Here is a 24,106-nt window from a genome sequence, read left to right on the forward strand (position 1 = left end):
AAATCTCATGATTCCTAAACACATCTTACCTGCACAAAGACAAGATGTAGCTTGGGCTGCCGGTATTTAGGGAAGATTTCCAAGTCTGGATGACTGTGGGCAAAACTATCTTTCCTATTTTCCCGCCTTGGTTCTGAGATTTGGACTACAGTATGAAGTTTCCTAACAGTAATGCTGTGCTTATTTGAATGTCCTCCGTGTCCCCCCCCCTAATTACAGAGATACCTCACCTGTATAGAATTGATCAGTTCATTACATAGACAAGTAAATATAAGTCTATATGCCCACGTGAGGAAATATCACTAATATAAGTTTGATTTAATTGAGAATAGGCATAAAACAAACTGTTGGCAAATTTCAAGGCCTGATTTTTTATTTATTTTACAGCTGAAACTAATGATGGTATTTGAGCATGTGGCAGATTAATATAAAAGTTACAGAGAGCACCAGTATGCAGAATATTTCCTGGATTCTCTTTATTATTTACAGCTGAGCTGATGTACAAAACCTTTGAGCTGGCTTCCTAGAGCATACTGCACAGTCATTTCATTCACTTTCATGTCAACAAGCTTTGACTTGATAAATTAAAACAGAAAAATGCTGGGTAAAGCACCGCAGACCTGCATGATTCATTTTACAGCAATTTTCTCAAGGCTGCCTCAAGAGTGACCTGCTATCTTCCTTGTCTTCTTATCATTTTCCCATCTGGAAAAGTCTGAGCCATGTGGTACACTAGGGATTAAGTGGTCTGAGACTGCTGCATTCAAAGGCCATTAACAATCATAACTCTTAAAATCACCACCCTCCTGCAGACAAGGTTAATAGTAATCTATAGACTAGGTAGGGAGGTCAGTAGTTAAGTTTTACTAGAATAAATACCAAGCAAATTGTTTGATTTTCTTTGTTACCTCAGATATAAACCAAGAATTTTTAGAGGCTGCTACTGAAGGTTATTGTTAAAAACATGGAACTTTAAACATTTTAGACCCTAATGGCCAGTGGCAAACATCCTTTGTGTATATATCTTCTGGATTACATTATTAATTTTCTTCCTCTAAAATTGAAATACAGTTGTATTCTCACAGAGCCTGGCAAGTTTGATTAATTTAGCAATTATCTTGGTAGTCTAGCCAATTCAAAAATTTGAAGAATTAATTTCCAATAGAGACGGACAAATCTGAGAAAAACACTAATTGCTAATAATATCAACTCTATGTCAGTCAGTACAGTGCCATAAATGAAAAAAAATCAATACAGGAATTAAAAATAATATCAAATTTCAAAGTCTAAATTTCCTAATCAGTCTTTGCTCCCTAAATGAAATTCAGAAAAGTTCTGTGAAGAGAATAGAAAATGCTGGGATTAGATAAAGTGGGATAAAAAGCAAACCAGTGCTGTCACTATAGACAAATGCCTACAAAGGCAGATCACCTAGAAAAATAAGAAACAGAAAAAAGAACTAAATTCTGTAAAAGAAACATTAATCATCATTTAAGAATGAATTGATAATAGTTACAGTGAATCAATAAAAGAAGGAAAAAATAGTTAATCTTAATGGTAAAAACATATTACACATATTACTGAGTGATAATAACTGTTATAGTTTGCAAAGTTAGTAAAACCCCTGATTATATTTCCAGTGGTACAGTAGACACATCTATACGTGGGAACGTGTGCCCACATATTACGGTGAACTAAATATGCAGGTATATTTGAAAGAGTCTTTTTCTGTTCACATGAAAGGTTTAGCATTTCAGTATTTCAAGTCCTTCAAATCGGTGACACTTCTTTGCTTCAAAATCCTTTGCCTCATGAAAAGGATAATTTAAAAAAATGTTTTGCCTCAATCCATATCTATTTGTAACATTCATATTTATCATTGCATTCTACTCTTCTGTACCTATAGATCTCACATGGAATCTGGAGTAGTGAATTCTGCCAGTGAATGAGAGGATAAAGCTTAGCATACTCCTGGTAAATCCTTTGTAAATTTAGGCCATTTTTGAGACTCCTTTCCTCCCTCCCATTCTCCCTCAAGTCCTCAGTAGCCCAGTGAGTTGCTAAGGGTTTATGGAGCCTTTCACTCTGGGTCACTGGTTTGATTCAAGTCTAAGTCAGCAGCGAACCAAGAGTCATTACCATCTGAGGATGAGTTTGTGCGCCTTTAAAATGAGTTGGTGGCTTGAGCCAGTTTCCTTTGAGGCAAGAGTGACAAGCACCTTCACAACTGACAATATTTTGGTGCTGTCTTAGCTGAGAAGACTGAATTTCTGACCCATGGACTGATCACTCCAAGTCAGAAGGCAGGGATGCTCAAGCTCCATTAAAAATGTCTGTCAACTATTTTTCTTGTGTAGAGAAGGTGAAGAATTTATTTTCCGGAGCTATTAATCTCTACTGTATTACTGAAGAGCATGCATGAAGAAAAGAATAAAGAATTAATGTGACTGTGTAGTCAAGTTGTCATTAAGGAAACTTCCTGAGAAAGGAAGAATGTTATCTTGCCTTTTTGTTCTGATTGTCCCCTGGGAATGAATACATCCTGGTGAGGAAAGAAACAAAAAAAATATTATTAAATCACAAGAAATTGATGGAACTGTAAAGGAGACATTGGCTTTGCTATTACCTGTAGGTCTGTCTCTGTCATGATGAGGTAATCTTTATTTTTTAATGGAATGATCCTTTCCAAGTCTTCCTTACCTACAAGTGTAGTTTTCCACTTCCTGCATTATTTACGAGCAGATTTAATGTCAGTGTTCATATCGACAGTGTCCTCTGTGAAATGATGGGTAATTTCTAAATTGTTTGATTTTTTTCAGATGATAATGGAACACTACCTGTAAACAAAAAGACATTAATTAAGTGATGGGGTTGCCTTTCTATTGGTGGTCCTTCTTAAATGAGGCTTTGGTCTATATTTATATAATCCCCATTTACATGGTGTCAGAAGGTCTGGCTGATTTCTAGTCCTCATCCCCTTTTCTCCTATCAATACTATTTGCCCTTTACTCATAATAGCAATATATCTAAAAAAGCTGTCTGCTTCAGCCTAATCCCATTTCAGCAGGCTTTAGCTGGCAAAGCTCTCTAATTTACTAAATAACAAAATCTCAGGTCTACCAAATAAGAAAGCCACATTCTTATGAATTAGTACTCTTCCCCTGACTTCAGTTGAACTTATCATTTCCCTAAAACAACATGTCCTTGTTGGCTTCCTAATTTTTCTCCAGTTTTCCATTCTACTGAAATTTTTTTGTTCAATACACATGTAAAATATATCACTCATGAAAAATGCATGTTTTTTTGCATATAGGATTCTGTATATTTCAGAATTAACTTCTGCTGTTCATCAATTTTTGGTCTTGGCATGAGAGTACCTATAGTTTAAGCTGATTGACTAATGCTCCAGTGCTCCAGCTCATTGACTGAAATAGCAAAACTATTGACTGCTACATTTCAGAATCAATCTGAATCCTTTTATTCTGCAAAACACCTATACACCTAAGTAATTTTACACATATGAGTAATTGTATTGTGTTCAGAATAACCTCCAATCACCAAGTCTGAGTTTGCTATTTAAATGATTATTTAACGCTGAATTTTTTAGCTCTGGTCACTTAACTGTGAATTTAAATAACCCATTGGATATGATGAGGAAAGCATGCAGTCCATGCTACTGTTGATATTAGCATACAAATATCTGTTTCCAAAATTGGAACCTATAAAGAACAGCCCATTAAAATACCTACACTTCATGCTGAAGTGTGTGTTTACTTGAAAAAAAAAAAAAAGAGTTAATTCTTTGTGTTATAAGATTTACATATGGTATGCCCTAACCGGGTGACTGACAGGAGATGCTGCGATAATATATTATTTTATCAAATGTATTTTTAAATTATTCTTTCAGTGAACCAATCTGAGCATGCAGCTAAAAGGCAGGGGGAATAGGAGGGAGAGGGGGGCTCATGTGTAGAATTAATTTTGCTCTCTGGAGAAATCCCCATGACTGCACACAGTTCAAAACCCATTATGGTTGTTCCACAACCAAACATTTGACACACTGATCAGTGTCAAGAGTGGAGGTAGGGAAGAGCCACAAAATGAGACTGGAAAGCCTTGATGGTGGCAGCTGCTCTCTAACCTTGACTCAGTGGTGTGAGTATTAAGAAAAAAAAGAAAATAGAGAAAGCAAGAGAAAAGCAATTAACTAAGAAAGCAAAAATGAATGTAAGAAAATAGGACAGATCTGAAAATACTGCTTCCTTCAGATAACAGCTTTCTTCTTTCAGCTGTTGAAATCTTATTTATTCTCCATTAATAAATCAAAAAATCAGAGCAGTCTTGAAGACATCAGCTATGGGCTCCCCAAGGGAAAGTTAAGATATTTTTAACTCCTTGCAACAATAAAAATATTGCCTTCTATTTATTAAAATATTTATTATGATGATGATGAATATTTTAATAAGAAAAATATAAGAAAAGACATGGCAAAATATGTCTCTTTCTACAGGTTTTTGGAGTAGTGGAGTTGTTAATTCATAGGAAACTTCAGAGAAACACAAAGTATAATAAATTGTAGACTTTCTATAAAAGAACAGTATCAGTATATATTGCTCATGAATCAGAGAAATTTATTGTTCTTAACACAAACATTTGGGAAACAGGCAGAGAAGCGTGGAAAATATTATGCAATGGTTAATATTAACATAAAAATATTTCCCACTAAAACATGCTTGTGGCTAATGATTTAAAATATTACTTACTATTTAAGTGCTGTTGTCCCCTGAATGCATATATTTTAAAACCAAGACATTTACTGGTGGATAGTTCTGCTTTTGGAAGTTCTCATTAAATACTTCATGTTAAACACTGGTGTCAAAGGTTAAGAAAACATCCCATGAACTGAGTAAACTATGTATTTAAGTAGTCATTTTTAAAATATTAATTTATGTTCGTGCTATAATAGCTAGATCTTTCTAGATCTTTGATTCACACTTTGGTAAAAATGACACAGACTAACAAAGCTAGGAAGAGTCAAATGAAGTTTAATGGAGAATAAAAAAATTTAAATACCCATAAAATGAGAGAGGTAAACAATGCAAATATTATTAGATTCAAAAGATAAAGCAACTTCCCAGCTGCATCGCAACACCCTGAGATTTACAATTTCAACTCCTCATTATTTATTTTCACTTGCTGTTTTATAGTGTGGTGTCTGCATCTTACAAAGTTAAGAGAAAAGGAATACAATTACACATTTATTGGGACTGGGGAAAAAGGTGTTATATAAAATGAAAGCTAACAGGAATCTTTGTTCCAATATACAACTGAACTAAAGTGTAATATTTCTGTATTGTCTGCATTAGTTAAACTCACTTTCTATTTTGTTTCACCTTTCTTTGCTTCTGCTTTGTGTGATTTGGCTGGAATGGAAATACCAAGGAATTGAGCTGTCCTCACCTTCTTTCAATGTAACGCTTTTGTCATGGAAATTTAAGTAAGATTTAAACTTTTTGAAAATTTGGAGTCTTATTTCAAACCAAATCTCTTTGCAACTTAATTGCTTCTAGTAATGATAGAAAAGTAATTCAGCAGCTCATCTGGCATGTCTTAGTCAAGGTTACACAAGCTGGACACCAATCTGCAAAAAAAAGTTATCAAACTTACAGTAAAATTTAAACTATATGGAGCTATGGACCCCTGGAGCCTCCCTTTAACCACTGCCAAGCTCAACAGTGATGAGTGATGTCTCTGGACCTCCGTGAACTCTTACAAAGGGGACCCGTCTTCACCTGGCAGAGGAGCCACGCCACCTGTACGATGCCTTTGCAGAATCCTTTTCATAAGATATGTGAGAAATTCTGGGGCTTGGCTGGAGTATTGTGTTCTCCGACTAGCCCTGCTCAGAAAACTATTTCTTGAGCAACGCTTTCAGCAGCAATTCTGAATTTAAAACAGCCTTCAAAATAGATGGGAAGACCTGATCATAAATTCATTGTCCTGAAATTCTACAGGGTATCTGACGTCATCCTTACTACTTAGGTAAGTCATTTTTCCAGAACAAGAGATTCAGGGCAGCTGGGTCCAGCCTCATGGTTCAGTGGATTGCTTTTAACTAAGCTGCAGCCTCTCATCTAGAACTGACATTACATATCCCTCATCACTATCTGTCAGAAGTTGTATCGGTATCTGTAGCAGCTGTTGCATCTTCTGGATGAAAAGTCTCAATGTTTACTTTCAAAATGTCAATCCTTCTACTCTTTCAGAATTCACAGACCTGTTCATCAGTTTGTTCTCAGCTGCCCTGGAGAAGTGTTGAGAATAAACGAAGCAGGACACTTTAAATACAAAGAAGAATCTGTAGTCAAAGTCATATGCAGGTTTCACTTCACAGGCCAGTTCTCAATGGGAACCTTCCTGCAGTGATATCACTTCACTGAGATTTACCATTTACATCTTGTGTGGAAGGGACTGGCACAATTTTGATAACAGACCTTCTCTTCTGAGATTTAAAGATGTGAGAATTTCTCCATTTAGGCTGCACTTAGGTGCTGTGGCTTAGGTGACTGCAAGGAGGCAGAAGACAAAAACAGTGGCGTGGCCCTTGCAGTTGATAGTTTATCCAGCAATAACAGCTGTTCAGACAGCACTAGGCACAATTCATGGTGAAAATGAGGAAATCATTCTAATTGTCAGTGAAGGCTGTGAGGACCCCTGGCTGCTGTCTCTGGACAGCAAAGATGCAAGGAAGGAATGGTTAGGTTGTGATGCTCTATGGCCTGCAGAAAATTTCTGGGTGAGCCTGAGACAATCAACTTCCCTACTGCCTCAAAAGCTACTGAAACAGTTTCCTTTGAATAAAGCCAGCATGCTTTCCTGATATTTTGCCTTCAGACTGTATTGCATGCCTCTGGATTTGAAAACCTATCAGTTTGGGTGCACTACTGAGTAAATTACAGGCTGACGTGGCCTGCTTCTGGCTATTGCAACAATGTTTGTGACCTGATGACAAAAGTGGGCAGCAGATAATCACCAAAATCCTTAGTTTCAGTGGATTAACAATTTACTAATGATTTGGAAGTCATCATCATTCTCTGATAACAGTTCTTATATCTGACTTATGTTATCCCTATAAAATACTTAAAACATTGGCTTACTCTGGAGGCATAGCTAGCAGAGCAAATATTGCATTTTGTTATTCAAAATAAGTCGCTAGGCCTCCTCATTTGTTGAAGTACTAAACACATCATGAGAACACAAAAGTCCTATTAACAGTGATTTTCACAGCATATCCACACAAAGATCGATTGCATCTGAGTTTCAAAAACTGTGGATATTTGAAGGACAGAAGTAGCTGCTGTCTCTGCTCAATAGCCTCTCTGCTATGGCAGCACATTTCAGGGTTCCCAGACGGACTGAAATATATAGGTGACTGATAACAAGAAGTGAAAAGTTTTAGCTATGAATCACTTCTGGTATTAACTGCATGTTTTCCATACCTAGTGTAGTGGCCTCTAGGGGCTATCTGCAGGTAGTAAAATAAACACACACACATTACCTATCAGTCTGTCTGTCTATGTATCTATGTACCTACCTACCTACCTACCTACTTACCTGCTACATGTACAGCGGAAAAAGACCTTAGAAGCTGTACTCTACCTTAGCAATTAGTACACTACTCCACAGCTGGACAAGGAAAATAAATATTGAGTCATGGAGGCTGCCTGCCATGGCAACTGTAAACACAGTCTTTCCCATCAGGGGCAGAAACCTTTGGCACAGGAAGCTTCTGTTTCCACGGTGTCCTTTGTGCCTCTCCTTTCACTGAGGGGGAACACAAGCCTCTGAGACTGCCAACCCATCACCTACTAAAGCACAGCACTCACTCAAAAACAGGAAAGAAAAAACATTTTCTTTTGATCTACAATCCATGCTCTGCCCTTCCTCTGCACTGTTCATACACATGCACCACATAAAAAACCACATCTAGAACAAGTCCCTTTCTGTTGTTCATATGTGTGAGCATGGGCTTGATCATCCAAAAGAATGAGCAGGTGGGACGCAGCCAGGATCTCATTCATTAAACTCACACAGTTTTTATTCACTTGCTCCATTGACCCTTTGCTTGGATTGTTTTTACAAAGTCCTTGTGCCTTTGTGGTTACCTTGTGAGATTTCGAGGCTGCTCAGAAGTGGGACACTCACAGGTGAAAAGCAGACTGTATTCTGTCTGCCTCTTTGTCACAGCCAGATCAGGAAATGGTGATGAACATCCACGCTTTCACGTGCTCTTCCATCAGAGCTGGAATCATCAGGGAACAGTTGCACATTGTAAATGTTTTCCATCAGTAGGCACGTATGACTATAATCATTCATCCTAAACCGTGGATTTATGATAAGGTATTATAATGCAAACTGTGACTGAAATTTGATTTTGCTGTTGCAGAAAGAGAGGGAAAAATGGATTTTCTAAGGCAGACTGATAATTAAACTCAGGAGCACTGGCAGAACAGCTGAATGTAATGGATAAGTAGTTGCTATCCTGCAATTATGTATTAGAGTATTAGCGATCTCAGAAATGGTTTGCTGTTCCATCAATGAATCCATCTGGATCATCGAATTAAAAAAAAAAAATCTAATTTCATTATGACTCTTGGGGGCTATTGTATGATGTCTGCTTTTGGCTCTGTGTTAACAGCCTACCTAATTTTCCTCACTCTCTAAAATGAGATGTGGTTTCAAAGGAGCAGCTTTTCGACATTTACATAAGCACACATAGCATGCTTCAAAGCACTTGACGTAACTTCACTCCACAGAGGAGCTCAGTAGTGCCCAATACACAATATGTGACTATAAACGTACTTTTGAAAAATAATGTACTTGAAAAAAAGAACAGTTGTCGTGCTCCAGAGTCATTGTTAAGCCATGTTTATGGGCATTTCACTGACACAAAGGTATTTTTGTTCCACTAAAAGAGGAAGTTAACTTAATTAACAGTTGAATCCTCCTGGGAAACCAAAATTCCAGTAAAAGATTTTGAAAGAAGATTTTCACATTTCGCAATCCAAAGCATGTATCTAGGGATAGGAGCAACACAAACTATGAATATGTCTAGATGGAGATATGTAAATATATTTGGTATGTGTGATATCAGTGTCCTTTTCACGCACATATATGCACCTTAGAAATGACTGTTCAGAAACTGAGGAACACATCTGTTTGTCTGTATAAAAAAATGGGAAGAGTCTTGTTTGGTTTTAAAGAATGGAGATAAAGAGAGGAAAAAACCACAAAAACCAGCCCTAATTTTATAAACCTTGACATTTTAGCAAGCTAGGACTGCGATTTTTTTAATAGCAGATTCCTAATTTGTTCATTTTACACTGTCTGAGTAACTAGAGCAAAAAGGAGTGTCAAATGCCCAAAGCAGTGTTTGTCAGCAGTTCTTTTTTATTTCAAAGAATCTGAATAGAGGAAGGCTAGTGCTGTATTTCCAAACAGACATAGGAAGGCTCTTGTTGGCAGCCCCTTGCTGCAGAATGAATACACGCCATGAGTATAGACCATTTGTCTGCTGATTACAGCAGACCCCGGGGGAGCTGATGTTAGCTCTCATTTTCACCTCTCTTTCTCTCACAGTGTCTCCTTGCTGTGGCAGTCCTGCCTCCCCTCCTCCTCCTTCCCTTCATTCCTCACAGCTTTGAGTCGATCTGACTTGGCAGTGGTATATTTAAGACTGTTTTCCAAATTAAAATCAGACTAGGATGTTTGAAATGTGTTGACTTGCCTGAAAGGTTAACACAGAGAAGGAAAAAAAAAAAAAGAGAAGCCATTCTCATTTGGAATTCAGCACTGATCGTAATGAATGTGCTTGGTATTCATGTGAATCTCACATGTATTTCCATAAGAGTGCTACTGTAATTTACCACTGGTACTAAAAACACGGGGGGGAGAGGGGCACTTAAAATAAAATGTCATGAAATAAAAAAAAGGATACAATGTGTCTCTGCCACAACTCTACAGTTTGTCTGTTGTTTTAATACTTGATTTATAAGCTTTTTCTCCCATCCCCCACTCATTTCCATAGAATTTTCTGAGAGAAAAGATAAGAAATATTCTTTTACTGTACTAAATATGTAGCTTCATGATTCAGTACTCCCAGGGGCCGTGGTGATGTATGTGCTATCAAATTACATGGATTTTACACACCTATTTTCTCTGATATCCAATAAGAAATGTGTACTTACTGCGGTAACCTTGCATTACTCATGCTACACAGCAGTAGCCTGCTGTCTCATTTTTTTTTCCCTTACAGTATTTTAAAGGGGAAAATATGTGTTATCCTCCAACAAATCATTTTCTGAGATTCCTAATTCATTTTTAAAATAGGGTAAATGACCATATCTCAGTGACAATGGGCATCAGAACAACCCAGAGCTACACCAGCTGAGAATCATTTCTTCTGATGTAAATTTGACCATTCTTCCACTTTCCTTTCTTTGGGCACACCCTGATTGCACTTGGCAGTTTTCTCCTTTTTCATTAGATTGTTGCTGCTGAAGCAACACAATGAACAACAGATTTTAAGGTTTAATTGTGGAAAAAATCTATGTATACTCCCATGTTGATCTTATAATAATTCTAGAGTCAAAGGGTGTTTCCCACTACTTTTCAGTGATTTACATGCTTACAACTTGCCCCATCTAAATACTTTATCAGAGAACATTGGTTTTATGCCCTAAAATCAGGAGTTGGTTCCTACTTCTCAGGAGAGAAAATGAGTCACAGAGAGTGAGGAAAGATGGGGTGGATGCATGGGTATGAGGGAGTAAGGAGGGGTGGGATGTAAACAAGTTTTTCTGTTGTTAAGCAGAATCTCAGCTTTCAGCTCTTTCAAGCTTTCCTGTTTCCAAGGGAAGAACTTAAAAATAAAACCCTGTCTGCCTACTTCATTTACCCTAGAAAAACATGCAGAGAGCTTGATATCATGTAAGACATGTGGGATCCAACCTGCACAGGAAAGCTGTTCCCTTAAAGGAAGTCCCCAGTTCCCTCTCTACTCAAAGAAAAGATGCTGGACATCTTGGAAGCTCCCTGATGGAGAATCTGTCCTCTTCAGTTAAGGAGTTTGGGAGCTCAAACTGGTTGCAGCAGATGTCTTTGTGTTGCCCTCCAGAAACATGTCTCTCCACTGATTTTTACAGAATTCTTGTCAGGAAGACAGCCTCATTAGAGACCTACATAGTACTTGGATGCATGAGGTAAGAGGACCGAGTTCTACACTAAGTGAAAATGCTTTACATTGTTGACTATTTCATTGTTCATCAGTACAGGCATGAGAAAGGATGAAACATCATATTATGATATACATTCTGCTCTGCATAACTTACAATAGGTTTGGCCAAATAAACCATTTGCATTGCATGGAGGAACAACCAGGGGAACTACATTTGTTATGAGGCTTGAACCATTATGTATCTGCATGCCTTTTACATACACAAGTAAATGTTTTAGATAATTTCATTTTTTTTCTTTCCATGGAAATCTGCTATAAAATACAACACCATTATAGCCAGACTGGCTGTGGTCACTTGGGGAATAGATCTTGATTTAGAACAAATTATTTTTTCAGCATGATTTTACAAGCCCCAACTGTATTTTAGCAGCTATTGAAGTTAAAGGCAGGTTGATGTATTTTTCCTAGTAGACACCTAACAAAAGGGAGTGAGGAAAGGTGAAATAGTTGAAAATTAAATAGACCCCCACATCATGAAAGAGAGATACAGCAATATGTTACTCTCTCAGTAGCTCCCTTTGACTGAAAGCAAACTGAAGTGACGGGACTAAGGTGGTGGAAGAATTGCATAAAGCCTGGCTTCACATATTTCTTGTTCAGTGGAAGGTTCAGTGACCACTGTTGCAGTAATACAGGACATTAAGTGAGGAGAGATCATTATACTTGAAAAAATGTAGGACTCCTGACCAAGGCTTGCTTACCCTATACTGAAGTTTTGCAAATATCTATGATCTGAATATATATTTTTACTATAGTGCCATTACTTTGTCTATGCAGAGTTTGGAATTAAATTACTTTTCTGCTGTGAATGTTACACTATGAAATGTAATATTCCTTTGCAGACTATATTATAAATGCTATTCTTTAGTATATACATAGAGATATGTCATAAAGAGCATGTCAGCTGAAGCTTTAATAATACAATAGACATAATGAAAATTAATTTCTCACTTATAGGCTAATTTTTTTCATTTTTACCCACCCTGAGGTTGTCATCTTATTGACATTTCTCCTAAGCTCTTACTACTGAAAGTAGTACTCCACTTTCTTTGGCCTCCACATCCTCTTGTCAGATCATTTTCAACACTACTTTCTCAGCTGTGCTTTTTTGTAGAGGTACATGATTAACAAGTGGTTTTTTAGGTAGGGAAAAGTGACTAGGCAAGTGCTGAAGCTGGCACTGCCAATGAGAGAAATGTCCCTGAACACACAATTGAAGAACAGAGAATTGCACAGAGTCAGCTTACATTCTTCTTTCAGACAACAGTAAATGGCAATGAGTGGCCTCCTCACATCCACAGTGATATCAGTACACTTTGTCTTTCCTTTCCTTCGTTGTGGAAAACATCCTTGCACTTGTTCACTTACTATATTTCATGTGATCTATGATAGTTTTCAGCTGAGGACTGGTAACTTGTTAAAACATGCTAGCTTGATCCCCTGACATGCAGTTATATGATCAAAAATACTACTTTACCCTACATTACTACTGCAAGTTAGTCTGAAAATGTCCTTTCAGATGCAGGAAGATATAAAAGGCAGTATCCATCTAGTTACTCAGAATTAAAGAGCTTCTAAAAGAAAAGAGGAAAAGACTAAGCTACAGAAGAAAACATCAACAAATGTTATGCTGAACTGGTAATTTTCAATCTTTATAGGATATATTTTTGATTTAATAAAATTGGGAGGAGAAAAGAGAAAGCAATTCTACAGGTAAGTCAATAAGACAATAATTTATTCATCAAAGTGCTTGAAAAAGGGTTACTTGACCCTACAGACATATATTAATATGCTTAACTTTTTATTGATGATCAGGGACTTGAGTAGAAATATGCTTAGATTTAGACTGGGAGATAAATTATGTAGGAGAGCAAAACAATTATGAGAAGAGAATGCTGCATTTCATACTACTACTGAAAGACTTTAGTTCTTTTATCCACTTCTGCTATATTTCAGTATAAATCTGCTTTTTGGTGGTATAACTGGGCCTTGAAGTCTCAACCTGGCAAAAATCTAAGTACCTGCTTGGCTTTAGACTTTCCAGCTGTCCTTTGGACACCATCAGGTCTTTCGTGTTTCAAAACATGCATGATTCAAAATGTGGTGGGCTCAGAGACCCCCAGAACCCTGGGCTAATAAACCATGACTGTAGGAATGATAAACTTCTAACAAACCCTGAACTTGTGCAAGACTTGCTGTTCCAGCTGGATCCCCATACGTTGATGGGGCCTGATGGGATTCATCCCAGAGTACTTAAAGAGCTGGCTGTTTCCATAGTGAGACCTCTTTCAATGATTTTTCAATGCTCTTGGGAATCTGGAGAGGTCCCAGTTGACTGGAAGCTGGCAAACGTTGTCCCAGTCTTCAAGAAGGTCAGCAGGGATGATCCTGGTAACCACAGGCCTGTCAGTCTCACTTCTGTGCCGGGCAAAATTATGGAGAAGATTATTCTGGGAGTTATTGAAAAACACCTGAAAGACAATGCAGTCATTGGTCCCAGACAGCATGGGTTCACGAGGGGAAAGTCCTGCCTAACAAATATGATTTCCTTGTATGACAAGGTCACCCACCTAGCTGTCCAAGGGAAGCCAGTCAATGTAGTCTTTTTGGATTTCAGTAAAGACTTCAATACTGTCTCTCACAGTGTCCTCCTAGACAAAATGCCCAGCACACAGCTGGATAAACACATAATGCAGTGGGTGAGCAATTGGCTGATGGGTCGAGCTCCAAGGGTTGTAGTAAATGGGATTAAATTGGGCTGGTAGCCTGTTACTAGTGGTGTTCTACAGGGATACATCTTGTGGCTGGTACTTTTTAATCTTTTTGTTAATGACTTGGATGCAGGACTCAAAAGACTACTACTTAAGTTTGCTGATGACGCAAAACTGGGAGAAGCTGTTGACACTCTTGAGGGCAGAGAGGCCCTGCAGAGGGATCTGGAAAAATTAGAGCGCTGGGCAATCACCAGGCATATGGAGTTTAACAAGGGCAAGTGCCAGATTTTGCACCTGGGGCACGGCAACCCCTGGCTGTACACACAGACTGGGGAATGAGAGGCTGGAGAGCAGCCCCACAGAGAGGGACCTGGGGCTTCTGGTCAACAGCAAGTTGAACATGAGCCAACAGTGTGCCCTGGCAGCCAAGAGGGCCAGCCGTGCCCTGGGGTGCATCAAGCCCTGCATTGCAGCCGGGCGAGGGAGGGGATTGTCCCGCTCTGCTCTGCGCTGGTGCAGCCTCACCTCCAGTGCTGTGGGCGTTTGGGCGCCACAGTACATTAGGGATATAAAGCTACTGGAGAGTGTCCAGAGGAGGGCCACAAAATTGGTGAAGGGTTTAGAGGAGAAGCCCTATGAGGAGCAGCTAAAGTCACTTAGGTTGTTCAGCCTGGAGAAGAGGAGGCCGAGGGGAGACCTCATGGTGGTCTGCAGTTTCCTCACAAGGGGAGGAGGAGGGGCAGGCGCTGATCTCTTCTCTCTGGTGTCCGATGACAGGACCCGAGGGAATGGCAGGAAGATGTGCCAGGGCGGGTTTAGATAGGGTATTAGAGAAAGGTTCTTTCCCCAGAGGGTGGTGGAGCCCTGGAACAGGCTCCCCAGGGTCACGGTGCCAAGCCTGATGTTATTCAAGAAGCATTTGGACAACACCCTCAGAGACATGGTGTGAATTTTGGGGTTGTCCTGTGCAGGGCCAGGAGCTGGACTTGAAGACCCTTGTGGGTCCCTTCCAACCCAGGACATTCTATGATTCTATGTGTTTAACACATTTGTGGATAAGAGCCTCAGTAAGAAGCAGCAGTTTTTCTGCCAGTGTAGCCTTGTTGAATTTTAAAGATTAAATTAGTTTTAACAATCAGGTGCCTATTCTTTTCTCCAGAACAGAGGTGCTGCAATCTGATAGGACACCTTGAGCTCTGGTGCCTTGGCATTCATTTGTCACCCTACAAAGCAATGGTACCACGTGGTAAACAGCACTGTGTTAAAATATATCTTTTTGGAAGGCAACATTAGACTGCCAGATCAGTGTCAGTATCCTTAGTTTAGGAAGTTTTAAAACAACTCATTGGTAGGGAAAATGTAATGTCATTGCTTTATTTGTTTATAGAGAATAATTCTAAATTTCAGGTCCTTACCCAACTTTTTCTCAAATATCCTGCTGGCTAGATAGGTAAATCCAGCTGAAAAATCCCCATAAGACATCTCTTGGTGTGGTATGTATTATTCCTTAGTTTTGGCCAAAGGAAAAACTACCTTACTGCAAGAGTGGTATAGTTTTCAGTATATATACATATATTAACTTAAGAGAGAAATAAATGAAAACTGCAACTTTAAGGTTGCATAAATTCTCTTGTTTTAGCATGCCAGATACTAAAAATTGAAAGAATGTTCTTCACAAACTGAACTTTCATCTCTAAAGTCCTTACAGCACACAACTCCTAGTTTAAGACGGATGAGTCAAGGAAAGGTAGCTGCATTAAAGAAGGTGGGGTCATAACTACATGGAACTGCTAGGAACTTCAACATTTTCCAGAGAAAATGTTTTAATTAAAATTATTAACCAGATGTATTTAATAACAAATTCCAGCTCCACCAACATTTAGAATTACTAACAATTCTAGGTGGCTTTGGAATTATCTGTTTTAACCAATCCTTACTTTAGGCCTTAAGCTATTACCAGAATACACACAAGTAACAGTATAAATGTAAATCATACTTTTATGTTAATTCATTATTTCTTTTACTATACCATTTAAAATTATTTCAGTCTACACAAAAGTGAAGATTAATAGTCTGCATAAAAATTACAGCTTTTGAGAAAGAAAAATGTTCTTGGTGAATACAGTTTCCACTCCAGAATATTTGGACCCACAGAATGGACTGAGCCTTGAGCAAAGGCTTTGATATGGTTCTTGAATTTCCAGGAAGGAGGTCTGCACAAGCAGGTCCTGAAACCCTGTAATATTTGCTATCTAGTTTAATGATCCAAAAGTCTGTGCTGAATCAGAGGTAGAAATGTTAAAGTAATTACCCTGGAAAGTCAATTTAATGAATGCCCAATATGTGAAAGCATTATTTCTGTAATCTTTTCTATTGCCCACTTTATCATTTTTATTGTTCATTTACCTATGTTATATAGTTCTAGTATGAATTATATTCTCTAATATTCGTTTTTCTTCAATATGACTTGTTAGATAGGTAGTGAAAAGATTCTCTTTAAAAAGAGACCTTTGTACTTGAGAGAACTTTGAAATACAGTATGACTAAATATAAATCCATTCCTGTTTCATGTTTTTTGGAAAAAAATTCCCATGCTTCTTACTATAATTATCAGAAATATTTGTTTGAACAAAGACTTAAGCTCCACTATTTCTTTTCAACTTTCCATTTGGTTTGAAAGCATGGCAGTATTACTGGATTTGTGGCTTCCAGTATCTGGAGTCAGGCTTTGATTCTGAAAAAAGTTACCTGAATCCATAAATTTATTCACACCAGTAATTTGTCAACTAAGCTGAAACATAAGATTTGTGATAACACAGAGGGTTGCTGATAACTTCTAGTCCCAATTCAGCAATTTCATATGATATAAAGACAGTATTCTTTCCTAAATTCAGGGGTAGAATAGATTAGCTGGTGGAGAAAATAAGCCTCATTAGGACTAAAGGAAATAGCAAAGAAAACCCATGTCTCAGTATGCTACAACTCAGAAACCGCATTTCGAAGGCGATTGTTGAAAGAGCCTGTGGGAGCCTTGAATGTTTGGGAACGACTGTATAAGTTCTGAGTTTACATTTTTCTGTGATAATGTTGTCTCTAGTGTTTATAAAAAAGTCTCCCCCTTAGAAACCTTGAACTGGAATAATGAATTTTATGGTAGGTACTGTAGTAAAGAAGAACATATTCTGAATATTTGCATATTAAGAGTTTACCTAACTACTCAGTCTGAAATGGATTGATAAGTAGATGCCAAAAGGGTAAGTAGGGAAGGTGAAACTTTTAAGAAGACAGTGTTGCAAAATAAAATTAAGTAAAATGCAATATTAGTGGAACAACAATCAGGAAAAACTGGGAAGAAAAAAGATAACGGTGTTGAAAATTTTTCCAGCCACAGGGTTCCTTTGCTCTCATGGAGTGGTTGAAGCATAGCCAGACACTGCTTTACAGCCAGTAAAAATGCCATATGGTAATTGGCATGACCTCTACCACCAAGAAGGAAGTCAGGGCATACTTACAGCTATTCTCTATCCCAGTGGTGCAATCTTTCCCCAGAAGAACCCTCCATGTCCACAAGAAAAGAGAGAGATTAACTGGCACTCAGCCAAAGAATTAGGGACTGTCTGGCACATACTTAACAGGGAGACAGACTAGGTCTTGTTCCTATAAGGTAATATAGGCAATTTTAAGGTGGCAATAGTGACTGCAGGTTCTGAGGCTATACCAGGAGGAAGAATTTAACACAGAGCATAGAAAGCACTTCATGAGAAGCAGAGGAACAATTTTGTATGGATGTGCACAATTACTGACTTTGGCATTTCTTGGTAAGATGAATTCTCTTGAACCCAAACCCAGCCCAATGTATGTAGCTTCCAAAAAGCTATATGTATAAGGAGTGAAATACTGTTGCATTTATACCTGTGAGTGAAATACTGTTGGTGTAAAACACCTCCAAGACAAATCTTTCCCTTCTGTTGAAGCTATGGTATGCTTTAGGCCTTAGTTATCTGTTCCATCTGCATGGCACCCTTATGCAACAAGCATGAGAAAGAAAGCTAAATTTAAACCTTCAAAACATTGATCTTGCCAGTAAATATTCTACTGGGAACAAATATTCAGAATCCAGAAATGTGAAGGGTTCATTCACACATACACGGTACAAATAAGGGCTTAGCAGGAATTGGTTTACAATCCTTGTGGACTCCTGTAGAGCTAATAAGTCAAGAAATACCACTTGAATGGAGTCCTATGATAATCACATGATTATACTTTTTGATACATTGCATAGTGCTTAAGTATAAAAATAAAAATGCATTTAGAGCTTAGGCTGTCCTTTATTGTATCAAATTAAATCGGATTTAATGCCTAGTTGTGTGTCATGCAGATCAGATCCATTTGTACAAGACTGTACACTGTGGAGCTGGTTTAAATGAATGAATAGCTTTCTCATTACTTCATCCTATTCTGCTGTCTCTTTTCCTGTCCTTTGTAATGTAATGGAGGACAGCTGTGGCAGTGAAGTGAATATTAACTAACCTCAGTGCCTCAGCAGATTGTGACTTTAATCCCTGCAAATACCACTAAAATAAAAATTTAATTACAGTCAGCGTAGCTCTGTTAATGCCTGAAAAATATTTAACAATTAGTGGTTGGCTTAATTAAGCAACCTGAAAAGTTTTTCCCGTGTTTTATCCCTCAGACTAATTAGTCTGATGTAAGCTTACAGCACTTCATTTACTGTTACTGAGTCTGCTGCGTTACTGATCCAGTTTCTGGGGCTTAACAGTCTTTAATGGAAAAGTTGTTAAAAGAAAAAATAAAGACTCATTGAGCACTATTATCCCTTAAAAGTAAAAAAATAGTTTCTAGTAAGCCAGGAAGTTTCAGTGGTTATTTACCTATATGTAGCTAAATAGTTAAAGATGTCTTAGCTATGATCATATTATTTATATGGGTTCAATATTTGTTGAATAACATGTAAATTAGGGTAGAGCCATGTCTATCAGAGGATGACGTCTTGCACATCCAGACGATAAAATGTCGATTATATCTAAGCTTAATGAAAAGACTCAGCCCTGTGTGGCCTGATTCAGGTATTTGTTTTGAAAATCTCTGATAAAAAGTAACAAATGCATTGTAAAAGGTGGCTCATAGCTGACTTTGACAATTAAGTCTTGTTATTTCAATTAACATGATGTTGCTTTGATCTTGCTTGTTTGTCCTGTTATGGCACAAGATCCATTGCTCTTGTTTCTGTGGATTTTACTAAAATGGCATTCTTGAATACTTAGAATTACAGATGGGCTCTGTTTGCTTTCTGAAAACACAAGCATTGCAAGAAATTCCTGTAAACTGTGGTTTGAATTATAACATTGCCATTTGGTATCCTAGAAAAAATATTGCTCAACAGTTGAAAAAGCAAGATACATTACTTCATTTTTTGAAACATTGATTTGATGGCACATTTGTCCATCCTGTACTGGCGAGCATAGGTTCACTTAACAGTGGTGGCAGATATTTGCCTGAGGATAGTTAACTATATATGTTTTCTACTTTTCAAGATAAAGTCTTGCAGTTCTTTACCTCTACAGCTAATAAGTATAAAATTAATCTATATATTTATGAATTATAAAAACATGCTTTGGAGGAGTGAGTGTAATCCACTTAACAAGAAAGGGTGAACTCCCTCAATAAGGACCTCTGTCTACACAGAAAACAAATTTAAAATCTTTTTAATCCTTAAAAAGTTGCAATTCATACAATGGCAGGCAACACCTGGAAATTCATAACATTCAGTTTGAATCTACTGCCAAACCTTTTGAAAAAATCTTATCGTGTACATAAGTATATCACACTCAGAATTATTTGGAAAAGTAGAGAATGCAGGTTTACTGCTGAACTAGCTAGGTAGTAAGTAAAATGTGCCTGAGAAATGAGATTGCCTTAATCAAAGTATATAAAACTGAAATACTAAACTGATTAAGACTATTTTAAATCAGAATGTTTTATCCCTTTCACATGCCTGCCTCTCACTAGGATTTAGAGGAACATGGTGTAGTTGTCTGCTTCTACAAAGGATAGGTATTATGCAGTATAGCTGAATTATTTGTTTCAATCAAATACCTGTACTTTGCTCCATACACATAGGGTTTTTTTTTTTCCCATTTTAAAGCAATTGATTTAGTAAAAGCTCTCTTTTGTGCCAAAGACAAAAGAAATAAGAATTAAATCAATGAGAAATGGAATGTCTGAAAGAAAATGATGCATAGTTTGGTACAATTCAACATAATTGGCAACCTTTGCTTCTGGGCTCATGGTTGATTGAGGACGGAGATTAAATCACCATTCATAATACTGGAGAGGTGGTCCATTCAAGTCATGGCTTAAATACTGAATGTTGACTGAAAAATGTAGAGAAGCAGCTGGCAACTGTATAAATCCTTTTCAGGGAGTAATTTAACATATTATGAAGGAGAAAAAAGAAAGCTACATTGCAAAACTGAAAGAGGTGTAAAATTTCATTGAACTACCATTAAAAAATGTGTTTTCAAATGCTCTGTGTAACATTAAGATGAATTTCAAATGCTTCTGTCTACATCATCACAAAAAGTAACTGTCTCTCTGTGAATGTACACCTGCATTACAAATGTTCATTCACCATCAAATTCCATTCTCCCAGGATGTTTGTTCATGGAAGAATGCATAAAAATTCTCCTTAATGATACAAATAATCCACATATAATGGTCTAGTACACATCTTTTTTTTCCAAAAGTGATGATGCTTTTGGTTTTTTTTTGTCAAATGATGAAGAATTTCATAACAGTATAACATACTTAAATGGTCTTTGATTTTTACAGTACAAGAATAACGTGTTAAAAAACAACCAAAACCTGATCAAATTTTTTTCACCTCAAATCCACTGTCACAACTTTTATAACAAGAGCTGTCTTCTACCGTTCTCATGAAACGATCGTGGTACAAGCCATAGGCTTTACTTTCTACTAGCAAACACATTTGTAAGCCTCAGGGTTAGAGCTTAGAATGAAGTTCATGGGCTAGCATTTTTCCTGCTATTTTCTTCTCTTGAGCTGTAATTATTACAAAGCTGTGGAAATTTTGAAGCTGAGGGCAAAAAAACTTGGTTGTATCCGTGCGTATATATACTCATATGTGCAAGTGCTTAAAGGTGAAATGCTACATTCTATAGCACTCATGATACTCCTGCTGAATTTAAAGGGAAACTTATGTGTATATCTGAGGAAGAACAGCCATCTCTTCCTTATGCTTGTTGGCATATTTATAAAAGTCTATGGCCAGAAGCACAACTTGCGTAAGTTAGGTTAGGTCTATAGACTCATTATGCTAAATGTGGCAGGGAATCTCTGCCACATTAACGTGCTAGAGTACTGTCATACAGATGACTATAAATTGCTCCTTCCTGACCTCCATAAAAAAGGGAGCACCTAATAAAAGTTGGAAAGTAGGAGAGCTTCATGGGGATTATACAGGGATGTCTTGGGATTCATTTGTATAGAACTCTCTAAGGCTCATGAGGATGCTGCTGCTTTGATATCCAGGATGCATCTTTGATCCCTAGTAAAATTTTCAGATGAGTAGTGCTCCAGCTTCTGCTGGGATGGATGTGCATACGTTTGCAGGTTGTATAACTGCTACCTAATTTATTGTAACTTTCAACATTGCCTGCAATACTATTTCCTAAATAAGGAAAGGAGAGCCATATAACTCTTTAGATTTGAGTTTAAATAAAACCAACCAACCTCCCTCTGTAACTTCTCTCTTCTCCTATCTTGCACTTCTTCCCCAGCTGAACAAATTCCCTAGCTGCTGATAAACTTTTAGGTTGCAGTCAAGTAAAAACTGTGCCAGAATATAACAGGAGTTTCTCACTTCTTTATCTTTTCAATTAATGGTCAGTTCTAAATCTCATATTTCTTTTCTAACTGGTATGATTTCTTCCACAACATTACAGTAAAGAAAAAACCACCCTAGATCTTAAACAGGCCTGAAATAATATGACATGCTGACAAAAATTAATTAATCTATGTCTGAGTCTGAGGTGAATTTTGTTACAGCAAACACTTAAATCACTTGATTTGGTTCTCCTTTTACATGCCTGTTTTATTCTTATTTATCTGGCATTTGCCAGTTGGCCAACTGAGTCTTTGGCTCGTATATATGTATGCTAACACAAGTGTTTTACAAAAAAATCCTGGATCTTTTCAAGTTGATAAATATATTTGAATAATACTCATTAATTATATTCTGAAATCTCAGTAAAACCAGCTGCAAAGATCAATGATAGATGTCATTTTAAAGGCATGCTTAGCACAAAGAGACCAAAGGAAGTAAAAAAATGTCACAAAACTAAAAAAGAACAGCAGCCTTCAACTGTCTTACAGGAAGGTAGGCTGAATGTATTTACACATTCACTTCGTACCTTAGAATTAAATCTGCCCAATCATGCACTCTACAGATGTAATAGGAGGTTTTGATGACTTTTGCAAAACATTAGGTAGTAATTAGGAAAGCTTCCAAACCTACTCAGCAAATTAATAGGTCTAGGAAACTCATATTGGATTTGGCTTGTATTTGCTTGCTGCGATCACTTTTTGTGAATGTACCAGGCTTTTGCAAATGTTACAAATCAATTTATTATATAGCTGAATGAGTTTAATGTTACAACAATAGTGTTATAAATCAGAAACCATAAAGTGGTCCATACTGAAAGCTATAGCTTTTTCCATCACTGTATCTGCAAGCACAATCAAAATCACACTTTTTTCCCCAAGTCTGACATGTTTAAAAATGTCCATGTATGTTTTTCTTGTTTCCTAGTGGCATTGTTACCGGTCAAAATTAAACTATTTATCTTGTGCTGCATAACTGAATCATTATGCGTTACTTCTTGCACATTTTTTTCTGTCATTCAGGAGAGTTCTGTATAATAAATAGGATATCAATAAAATGCTTACATTAGCTGACATCATACTTCTGGCCTTTATGACAAAAATGCCCTTTACCCATAAGTTGGTTATCAAGAAAAATAAGGAGTAGACATTTTATAATACATAAATTGTACTCACTTGTGGCACAGAATGACCTTAAAAAATGTGGACTATGTATTAAGTTACGGAACAAATAGTACCATTACCCTTGTGGAAAAATATTTTGAAGTTAATTCCCTGATAGTATCTGAAAACACAGTGAAACTGTAAGTGGTAAAATATTTTATTACACTGGTGTTTAGAATGTGTCATGTCCCATTATTATCAAAATTTTCAGGGTTCATAATATGGTGTGGCATGGTCTTGGGATCAAAATGTAAATTTTTAACACACTTTAGTCTCAGCCAAAATTAACTGCAATGGGTTTAGGAGGGTGCTGCCTCCTAGGAAGTATTTCTGCAAGAGGGAAGCTCAGGAAGGGAAATTAAAGAAAGTTATAACAGAATTAAAGTTTATTTTAGCTAATTCTACTTCACCTGTTATCAGAAAGGGCTCAAAACCATATATGACTTACAGGATAGTATAAAAAAGGATGGAATGAATAGTCCTGACTAACAGGGCCTACACAATTTCTGCTGGAATGAGAACTGCACATTTCTTTAAAATGATAATTTGGTATATTCCATTGATTTCTGAGCCTTTTCACTTCTCCTCCAAGCAGAGGTACATAAAAGTGAATAAGGTTATTCAAGTATAATTTCTGGTACTCTGGGCAAACTGGAATCTCATGTCTATTTTCACAAATCAACAAAATTCTCAATGTACTTTCCAATGTAATTTGCAGACAATTATTATGTAAATAAAATACCTGAAGTTGTAAATTTCTTGTCATTAGTGAATTCAAAAGTCAAGGAAAAAACACCCACTGTCATTATATTTTTCCCTCTTGCCAGCTGACCATATGTAAAACCAGCTTAAATCTATTGTATTTGGTAATGGTATTTTTCAGTTACAAATCATCCCACATTAGTTCTTTCAAGACTAGAGTGAAAGCATATACTCCACAATCAAAACCAAACTGTATCAGGTTTAGACTCAGCTTGGAGGCGATCATATTGATATATTCAGTTTTTTT

General features: G+C 37.2%; 1 long non-coding RNA gene across 1 annotated transcript in view; it reads right to left on the bottom strand.

The window, feature by feature from the left end:
* Positions 1-2,637: 2,637 nt before the first annotated feature.
* The window catches only part of LOC142050125 (uncharacterized), a 38,566-nt gene continuing 17,097 nt past the window's right edge, over positions 2,638-24,106 (bottom strand). The window contains exon 3 of the long non-coding RNA XR_012657928.1: positions 2,638-2,837. This is a non-coding gene — a long non-coding RNA (uncharacterized LOC142050125). The remainder of the gene's footprint in view (positions 2,838-24,106) is intronic.

The sequence above is a fragment of the Phalacrocorax aristotelis genome, chromosome Z (assembly GCF_949628215.1).
Source record: "Phalacrocorax aristotelis chromosome Z, bGulAri2.1, whole genome shotgun sequence".
NCBI lineage: Eukaryota > Metazoa > Chordata > Aves > Suliformes > Phalacrocoracidae > Phalacrocorax > Phalacrocorax aristotelis.